The sequence below is a fragment of the Orycteropus afer genome, unplaced genomic scaffold, assembly GCF_000298275.1.
Source record: "Orycteropus afer afer isolate SDZICR_OR568_19922 unplaced genomic scaffold, OryAfe1.0 scaffold00099, whole genome shotgun sequence".
In the NCBI taxonomy this organism is placed as follows: domain Eukaryota; kingdom Metazoa; phylum Chordata; class Mammalia; order Tubulidentata; family Orycteropodidae; genus Orycteropus; species Orycteropus afer.
Genome location: NW_006921686.1, coordinates 3,604,551 through 3,613,030, shown reverse-complemented (window position 1 = coordinate 3,613,030; position 8,480 = coordinate 3,604,551).

The window sequence follows — 8,480 nt, the reverse complement described above, 5'->3', positions numbered from 1 at the left end:
TTGACTGCTAACCAGAAGGCTGGCGGTTCAAACCCACCAGCCACTCCTCGGAAGGAAGGTTGGGCAATCTACTTCCATAGTGATACCACCTTGGAAACCCGAAATTAACTCAATGGCAGTGGGGTGAGGAAGATTCTAAAGCCATTTCTATTTGTATTGATTTCAGAGGTTTCTTTCTCTTTTTTGAAGCAGATGCCGCTGCTAATGCGGGGATTAATTAGCAGGGCACAGATCTAGCCTGACCATCCAGGTAGTGGTCACCCTGTTGCAGGTAGCAAGAATCAGACATGAAATCCTGATGTCAGCAGCTGGAGCAAAAGAGCTACTTAACTAGTGAAACTCAAACCAAACCAAAGTCACCATCATTGAGTCAAACCTGACTCACAGCGACCCCTCCTTGGGTTTCCGAGGCAGTATCACTACGGAAGTAGATTGCCCAGCCTTTCTTCCACTTAACTAGTGAAGACCCTCCTAGTGTTGAGTGTGAGCACACATTAGTGAAGGCGTGTAAGCCAGGATCTATGCCAATACATCACTCCATTTTAGACAATCAATGTTCCAAGTGCTTGATGCAGTTCTCTATGAAACCATTTCTCTCAGGATGATATCTCCCTGCCCACTGACATTATGGGCCATAAAGTGTGTTCCTTGGTCTGAGGAAATGTCACTTGATGGTCCACATTGGTGCAATATCTTCGCTCCAGTTCTTTTTATAATATTCTGAGCATTTATATCAAGCCCTGGGAAAGCAGATCCCAGTCCCAACTATTTCTGTAAAGATCATTTGTAGCCTCTTAGGGCTACTGACATCAGTCCAACTTATAAATATGCAGGGCCTTCTCCCAGGCGGAATCTTCCCATAGTCACACGCAGTCTTTGTCTCTTATCGCCAGATAGTTCTTATTGTGCCTCAGAGAGTACAAAAGGGCTATGTCCAGATTGAGCCGATCTCTGCATTTCTGCCACTGTCCAGTATCCACTTAGTTCATGTATCTAGGTGGCCACCAGGTGATGGTCAGAACACATCACCATCACCCTCCCAGCACACTGATACATAACCATACTCAGAATATTGCCAACCAGGGAAACTCACTTTAACTTTGGTTGCCCGAGTCTTTATTGAAGCTTCAATGGATCGAATCGCTGCCTATGTAATTGAACTCAATCTCCAGCCACCCTCCCCCGACACTTAATTTCATTTGGCTCAAAGCTCTAACCCTCTGATCATGTAGCTAGTCTTCCTGGTGTGGCCAAATGATCATGACTCATCTTCTCATGAAAAATTATCCAGGGTTCCACCATGAGTCACTTGGTCACTGAAAAATAGCAAGTGGTCTGAGGAACCTGTGTTGAATAACACACTCTAATTACTCAGCAAAATCCAAGATTTAGACATTACCACCCAAGAACCAGCAGCAAAGCCCAGCCAAATATTTTATTGCACATGTTTAGAAGTTACCTCCAAAGAATTGAGGGCATGTGCCCCATCCTCTAATGGGCACATGAGACCTCCATGACCTTTTATTGTAGGCTACAAGCAAATGGAGGCCAAGGAGGGTCTAAGTGTGTTGAGGCCAATGGAAGGCAGTTCGTTTTCTGTAGAAGGCCACAATCTTGTTGTAAAATGCCTTTGGAGAAGGGTGGCTTCTAGAGGCTGAGGGTCTTAGTCCTACAAGCTCAAGGAAGTGAATTCTACCAAAACTCAATGATCATAGATGATGAGTTCAGAGAGATTACAGCTCCATCTAACATCTAACAGCCTTGTAAGACTCAGAGCAGAAGACCTATCGAAGCTGTGTCCAGACTTCTCACCCACAGAAAACTGGGTTGGAAGTTCACAGAGACCCTAAATGAGGTGACAACCATGAATGCAGTCAAGGCCCTGGGTCCTTAAATCCATCCCTGAATTAACTGACTGAAACTTTTTTTTCTACAAAGGCAGAGAAGATTCCTTCTGATTATTCTACAATAATTTGCTGCAAGTCTAGAAAGAACATATTGGATCATCATCCTTTGGACATGAGCTTTATTATTGCTTTGTTACAGAACCGTAATATCCATTATTACTTATATCTTAGCAGCCCTGTGTTCTAGGCTCCAGGGAGGCTCCATCAGCAGGGGGCTGGCCATCCATCTTCATCTACAGAAAATGGAAGAGACCAAGACCGAGCAACTAGAGAGAAGCAGACGTGAAGAGGGATGGGGACATGCAGGGCTTGGGGCCCCAACTCAGAGGGACCCAACATCCACATCATCTCCCTTCCATAACTCCCATCTCCTGTTCTCACCTTGGATGAGGCAGGGTCTTTACTTTTTACAGATACTGGAGATGGGTGAGGTGAAACACTGGGATTTCCTGCCCTGAACCTTCAACCTCACAACATAAGTTTTTTGGGAACCAAAGAACTCAGAACAGCAGAGCTCAAAGCAGGGCCAGAAGGTGCAGTTGGGACCACAGGGGCGGGTCTGGTTCTTGGTCAAGATGGTCCCATAATAACAGCAGTGCTGTGAGGGGTTGTAGATCTGGTCCCCACACCTGGGCGCTGGCCGGCATGTCCACATCCCTGAGCCAGTGGGATTACCTGGGAGACACAAGAATTTGTGTTGCTTCCAGGAATACAAGACAGTCATCACCCGTGTTGTGGTCCCACGAGCACCACCTCCCCCTCCCTTGTATACAGCCTCCTTTCCCCTCCCTCCCACTGTCCTCACCTGTGATCACACCTGTACCTGCCCACAAGAAGGTGAGGACTCCAACAGCAGCTGTGGGGGAGGAAGGGCAATGAGGGTGAGGTTGGGAGGGACAACCTCCAGGAAGGCAGGAGAGACACTTCAAATTGGATTTGGTTCACTAAGGTTCACAGAGAAGTTCTTAAGTTGGATTGGGAACTGGCTAAAATGTGGGAGACATTGGGAGCTGTTTGGGGGTGAGGTGTACACCTTGGAGGTGTATAAGGGGCAGAGTCTAGGAGATTGCATCTCTGGTGATGGAGAGACACAGTGATGGTCCTGAAATGAGCTATCATCAGGTTGTGTAGCTATGTTTTCAGTAAGTGGGAATCTGTGGTGAGGTGAGGAGATGTTCTTTGAGTTGTGAGGAGGGTAGTGTCTGGGCTGATACTGGGTGCTGTGTAGGGGGTGGGGGACAGAGATAGGGATGGGAAGAATCTGAGAAATCCAGAGATGGGCTGGTTTGGGCTCCTTCACGCTCAACAAGTAGCTCCTGGTCACCATTGTCCTGGTTGGGCTCGTGAACCAGAGGATTCGACAGAGAGAGAGGATCCCAAGTGTGGTTCCTTAAAAAGCACTGGGTGGGCAGCCATGGGGTGGTGGGTGGGGGTATTGTAGAGAAGAGAGTGGGAGAGAGAAGGATAGGCAGGAGGAAGAGAGGAGAAAAGAGACAGAGGACTCAAGTCAAGGAGAAACAGGGAGAAACTAGGAAATGTGGGAGAAGGCAGAGTGACAAACAGGATGAGATGTGGAAACAGACAAAGAGGAGTCAGAGAGAGAGATGAAGAGAACTAAGGAGAAAAGGGAGAGGCCAGAAGAGAAGAAAGAAGTGGGGGGCACAGGGAGAGGTGAGTGAGGCAGCGCAGGAGCAGGCTGCAGGCATTTGGGCAGATGCTGACCATAGTGTGGGGGTGTGGGGACAGTTATGGCAGGTGCAGTCGGAGCTGAGCAGCCTTGGGGAGGCCAGGGTGAGGTCCTACTTACCCAGCCTGCAGCTGCTGGCCATCATTCCACTGGAGCAGGCTTTGAGCTAGTGAACAGACAGGAGGGAGACAAGGGCCTGAGCCGGGGCCCTCTCTACGGCCCTGGGTGTGCAGGGTCTAGGGAGGTGTGGTAGTTAAATTTATGTGTCAACTTGGCTAGGCCTGGTTGAGTGGCTGGGCAGCTGGATGTAGTATTCCACATGATGAGACTGGCAATCAACTCCATGGTGGAATCTACTATGAGCAGCTGAGTAGCTCCCTTTGGGATGTGGTCTGCTTCCTGTGTATAAGGAGAAGCCTTGGGAATGGTCTCTAGCCTATGGCACGCTTGGGCCCTGCATGTAGCCATATCATTGCTCAGCAGCCTGCCATGCTCTGCCGACCTTGGGACTTACAATGGACTTAAGTTAATGGCCTGCCATGTGGTTTGGTAACCTCGGGACTGTGCCTTTGGACTTGTCAACCATGGGGCTTCTCAGCCTCAGCAGCCAGCAGCTGTCTGAGTGAAGAAACGCCTCTAGCTTCAGTGGGCCAGGAGCAGGAGGCAGAGCTGGACCCCAAGGTTGAGGGGCTTTCACCCAGCCCCTAGAACCTGACACTTAGAATTTGGACTTAAAGCCTCCAAACTGTAAGAATAAACTCCTGTTTGTCAAGGCCATGCCATCTGTGGTATATTCTCGTCAGAGCAGCACTGGGGAACCAGAACAGGAGGCATCTGGGAGGGGGTTGGGGGAAAGGGATTGAGACAAAAGGAGGTAGGGAGACAAGTGGTTCTTTTCTGAAGACGTGGGGAAATGCTGGGTGAGACAGGGAGGGACAAGGAGCGACTGGACAGGAAAAGAGGAAGAGCAGGAGAGATGAGGAGAGACCAGATGGCAGTTTGGGTGACAGGGACAGGGGGGAGTGGGAGACACCTGGAGTCGTGATAGAGACCTTGATCCTGGAGAGATGGAGAGCAAGGGCAGGGATCAGAGAGGTGAATGCTGGGAGGCCCAGAGGACTGAGGGCTGGAGGGCAGACAGGCAGCAAGGGACGGACTAGGGGAGACTCTGGGGCAGGAGAGAGAGCAGGAGGCAGGGGGAGACACACAGAGACACAGGGAGCAGGGGAGAGTGTGGAGACACAGGCAGGAGGAGAGTCGGGGTGCAGAAGAGGGCTGAGAGTTCTGAGAAATGGAGACAGTGGGAGGCATTGGAGACAGGAGGAGAAAGAGGGGAGACAGGGAGAGACGGCAGAGGAGAGGCTCTAGGGGAGCAGAGAATGTGGGGAGTGGAGCGAGGGAGGGAGGAGAGAGAGAGGAGTCAGAGGAGAGAGGAGGGACCACAGCCTGCTGAGGCCAGGGGCTGGGCTGCACTAGGCGCATGGACTCTGGGGGACTGAGCCCAGGGCAGGCAAAACCAAATCTGATTCTAACTTGTGGCAACCCCACGTGTGTCATTGTAGAACTGCACTCAGTAGAATTTTCAATGGCTTTCACCTTCCTGATGTAGATGGCTAGGCCCTTCCTCCATGACACCACAGGGTGGATTCAAACCACCAACCTTTGAGTTGTTGTTGTTGTTGTTATGTGCTGTCAATAACCCTAACCCTAACCCTAACTTTTTGGTTAGTCAAAACCAAAAAACAAAACCAAACTCACTGCTGTCGAGTTAATTTGACTCATAGTGATCCCTCTTTGGGTTTCCAGGGCGGTATCTCTACGGAAGTAGATTGCCCAACTTTCCTTCTGAGGAGCGACTGGTGGGTTTGAACCTCCAGCCTTCTGGTTAGCTAAATGCCTGAGGCACGTAGCATAGTTCATACTATCTGTGCATCCTCAGGGACTTCAGAGAAGGTAAAAACCCCAGAATGGCGGATGTCAGAGGCTAGGAGACACCCCTCCCCACAACTCCAAGACCCTACAAATCTTTTGGGATTGTCCTTATTTTCAATAGAACCCAAACCAGATCTGGTACCAAGTCCTGATGGTACGTCATCTACTTATAAGTGTGTATCTCAAAGACCACCAGTTCACACTTGATAATAATGGGGCCACATGAGAACAATAAGATGATATAATCACAGACATCTGGCCATCCAAAGAATTACTAGAAATGTAGGTTGCCGTGGAGTGATTGAGACAGATGGAGACTGAGAGCAAGAAATGGCCTGTCTCCAGTGATGCCGAAATTCCTGTGCTCCACCCCCATGCCAGCCCCTCTGGGGCAGTTGCCTGTCCCTGCCAAACAGCAGCAGGTATGGACACCCCATGAGGCTGGGAGCCTCGGGCTCCCTACACCTCTTGAGAGGACATTTCTCTCTCCAGTCCCCCACTCTGCCCACATGTTGACAGAAGAACAAGGAGCTCAAGAAGGAGGCAGAGTGCTCAGGCAGGATGAGAAGGTGCAAGTCATTATGGCCACACCTGTCCACGTCGGGGAGGTCTGAAGACTGACAGGTGACTCGGACCTCAGCCCCTTGGGACTTTCCCCTCATGACTCTGACTTTCCCATTGATGACAAGTGAGCTGGAGCAACTCTGTTTTGGTCTTTGCCGAAGCAAAAAGCAAGAGTATTGAGAGACTGTGGTGGTTATGTTTGTGTGTTAACTTGGCTGGGCCTGGTTGAGTGGCTGGGCAGCTGGTGGTAGTTATTTCCCATGATGAGACTGGCAATCAACTCTGTGGTGGGATCTACCACAAGCAGCTGAGTAGCTGCCTTTGGGATGTGGTCTGCTTCCTGTGTATAAGGAGAAGCCTTGGGAATGGTCTCTAGCCTGTGGCACGCTTGGACCCTGCATGTAGCCATGTCATTGCTCAGCAGCCTGCTATGCTCTGCCGACCTTGGGACTTACAATGGACTTAAGTTAACGGCCTGCCATGTGGTTTGGTAACATCAGGACTGTGCCTTTTGACTTGTCAACCTTGGGGCTTCTCAGCCTCAGCAGCCAGCAGCTGTCTGAGTGAAGAAAAGCCTCTAGCTCCAGTAGGCCGGGAGCAGGAGGCAGAGCTGGACCCCAAGGCTGAGGGGCTTTCCCCCAGCCCCTAGAGCCTGGCACTTTGAACTTGGACCTAAAGCCTCCAAATTGTAAGAATAAACTCCTGTTTGTTAAGGCCATCCCATTTGTGGTATATATCTTGTCAGAGTGGCACCAGGGAAACAGAAGAGAGACCCTTTATGTCATAGGATAGAGGTTGAATAGAAGTCTCTAGTGGTTCAAATGGTTAGGTGTTCCACTACTAAGCAAAAAGCTGGCAGTTTGAATCTACTCCGAGGTACCTCACAACACAGGCCTGAAAAAGGTCACGGCCCTGAGAACCCTATGGAGCCATTGCGATGCACTCAGTGGGAACGAACACCACCACCACCAGAGAGGGATGGGTTCATCCAGGGCTGAGTGAGTTGGAGGACAAACAAGGCCGACTACTCATTTCCCACCCCTCCCCCCCAAAAAAGAAAGACCACAGCCCTGACCCAGGGGAAAGTTAAAACCAAACACACAATCCCAGAAAACCAATTGGAAGACGGCAGAGCCCTGAATGAGGTGGTGCTTATGGATGAGAGTCAGGGCCCTGAACCCCTACCTCCACGGCCAAATTCACGGACTAGCTGCTTGCCTTCCCCCCGAGGCTGGGAACAGGTCCTCTTGGATAATTCTCCAGCTTTTTGAAACCAAGGAATCTAGAAAGAGAAGATTCAACCTCCCCACGCCCAAAGACAGGTGTTCCACCACCACTCTGTTACCCAACAATGCCACCCACTCCCCCTGGCATCTTAGAATCCCAGTGTTGCCGGGCTCCAAGGAGGCTCCGTCAGCAGGATGGTGGTCTGACCGTCCATCTTCAGCTGCAGGAAATGAGAGAGACCGAGACTGAGAAACTAGAGAGATGCAGACATGGAGAGGGATGGGGACATGCAGGGCTCGGGGACCACATCCCAGAGGGACTTGACATCTAGATTCACTGCCTGCCACGCCCTCTTCTTCCTGTCCTCACCTTGAGTAAGGCAGGGTCCTTACCTGGTAGACACCCTGGAGATGGGCGAGGAGGGGCACTGGGACATCATGCCCTGAACCTTCAACCTCACAACATACCTCTTCTGGAGCCAAAAGACTCGGGACAGCAGAGCTCTAAGCAGGGCCAGTAAGGGCCACGGGGGAGGGTCCAGTTCAGGGCAGGACGTCTCTTCACAGCACTGCTCCACGGGGTTTAGATCTGGTCCCCACTCCGTGAAGACTCCCGGCAGATGGAGCTTGTGTTGGTCCCAGGAGAGCAAGGCAGCACCCACGCTGCAGTCCCAGGTGGGCCCCGCCCCTCGCTGAAGGTGCCTTCCCCTCCCCCATCCTGGCCGTCCTCGCCTGTGAGTCCACCTGCTCCTGCTGTGGGGAGTCTGAGTGAGTTCAGAGACGCTCAAGGGAAGAGACAGGATCATGAGCCGGTGCAGCACAGCGGGGTCTTTATTGGGGCAGACAAGTTGACACTCAGTGTAGGGGGCAGTCCCCACAGCAGGACGTCTGCCAGAGACAACTCTCAGAAGGGGAAGAGGACGAGGAAAGTCCCAGGGGAAAGTGGTGGTGGTGGCGATGGGGTCCATGAACCTCTGTTGTTGTTGTTGTTAAGTGCCGTCGAGTCGTTTCCGACTCATAGCGACCCCATGCACAGCAGAACGAAACACTGCCCGATCCCGCGCTGCCCCACAATCCCTGCTATACTTGAGCCCATCATCGCAGCCACCGTGTCAATCCATCTCGTTGAAGGCCTCCCCCTCTTTCGTCGACCCTCCACCCTAC